This window comes from Martes martes (genome assembly GCF_963455335.1).
Source record: "Martes martes genome assembly, chromosome: 2".
Classification (NCBI taxonomy): Eukaryota; Metazoa; Chordata; class Mammalia; order Carnivora; family Mustelidae; genus Martes; species Martes martes.
Window position 1 is genome coordinate 103676575 of NC_137889.1, and position 2158 is coordinate 103678732.

The following is a 2158-nucleotide window of genomic DNA, read 5'->3' on the forward strand; positions in this document are numbered from 1 at the left end:
TTAAACTTCTAGTTTCACAAACAAGACAAGTTCTTGCTTCAGAATATTTGCAAATGCTTTTATCTGTGCCTGAAAAAATAATCTTCCATTTTCTTCTGGATACTCAGGATCATCTTAGCTTTCTGTTTAAATGTCTGTTTCTCGGGAAAATCTCCCTGACCTCTCAGGTTAGGTTATGTTTCTTTGCTATGTATTCTCACTGTGAAATTTTCCTTTGCAACTGTTTGATGGTCATAATTAAATACATATCCAGGTAATTATTTGAGTAATTTGTTCTTCCTTAACCGTAAGTTCTAAGACATCCTGATCTCTTTGTTGTTCTTAGTGATATTTCTAGTGTTTGGCACAAATCTTGGCATAGTGTGAATGAACTGTAAATACTTTGATTATTCTCTTCTCAGTCATAAGTGGAAGTGGAAGGACCATTTAATAGTAAGGATAAACACAAAACCAATTTCAACTGTTTTTTGAATTTTACTTTATGCCTAGGATAGCTTATTGGAATAGTTTTAAAAAATATTAGTATAGCATGGAGGATATTAGGAGAAGGAAGGGAAAACTGAAGGGGCAGATATCAGAGGGGGATACAAACAATGAGAGTCTGTGGACTCTGGAAACTGAGGGTTAGAGGGAAGGAAGTTGGTGGAATGGGGGCGCCTGGTGATGGATATTAAGGAGGACATGGATTGCTTGGAGAACTGGGTGTTATACACAAATGATGAATCATGGAACACTATGTCAAAAAACTAATGATATACTGTATGGTGACTAACATAACATAATAAAATAAATAAGTAAATTAAAAATTGTTAGTATTACTGAACTTATAATAAGTTTCTGTGTTCAACTTCACTTTTTAAAAAAAGCTACTCAAAGTTTGGACTGTCATATTGACTTAAATAATAATAATTCCAAGGAGGGTCACACTAGTTAATATATAGTTCTGTAGCAAAATAATTCTATTATCAATCTATCTATCAACATCTATTTTGTTATTCTCATATTGCATACATCTCTTAAATAATGATAAATGACAAATATGGGGGATTTTGTTAGTAATGGAGTAATGCCTCAGAGTTACTTCATACATGATCTTCATTCCAGCCATGACTCACTCTGAACTTGCTGTCACTCAATTCCGATATCTATATATTTCTTTCTTCTACCCTAAGCCATTTAACTCTTCACTTAAACTTGACCCTCATCTTTTCCTTCATTTCATCCCTGATGAGGTTGGTATCAGACGTGGAGAAAACACATCTGTTTTAAATAGTATGATAATAAAACAAGGCTGAATATTTCATATTAAAGTCTTCCTGAAACTAAAAAAAAAATGATTGCATTAATGTTTCAGAGTCAAGATAAAATGTTATGTACTCAATAAATCCAACAGCTTGTACAAATCATGTAGAATAATAAAAAATTCCTTTCATTGCTTGTAATGATTCAGGAAATTCTCTGCATACTGAGTTTGATGTGAAATGTTTCAGACAGGAAAGGCCTTGGTCATTTGTAATCAGATTAGTGTCCATTCATATGACTTTGATACATGGCTGAAAGAACATAAGGAGAATGTGAGGAAAATGTGAGCACTTCTTTGGTTGTGTGAATCTAAATGGTATTAGAAAAGCTGGCAGAAATAATCTAATATTTGGTATATTCAAACCCCAAGATAATTTTAGTATTCTTTACTCATAACTTTGAAAGTAATTTAACGTGGAAAAAAGAAAAAAACTTGTGGAATTTGAAGGCCTCCTTGCCTCTGTGCTCTCTGTTCTCTGTAATTTTTCTTCTCTTTGGAGAATTCCTTTTTATGCTTCAGGATTCAGCTCAAAAATCATCTGTGAAAATTATTCTTTATGCATCTTTACTTTCCTTGCAATTTTTTCAGGGAGACAGAGGTGCTCTCCCTACTCTGTTCCCATGGTGACTTACTGTAAATCTCTTAATCATTTATTATGTTGTAGTGAAAATATTATTCATAAATGTAACTGAGCTTAACATTTTGAAGATTCAACAAGATAGATTCAACAAGGATAGATGCTATAATTATCAACAGTGTCTTAGGCACAGATAAGTATTGTAGTCCAAGGGAAAAAGATAGAGAAAACGAATAAAAGAAAATGACTGTATAATAACCCTTGTTGTGATTCCATGT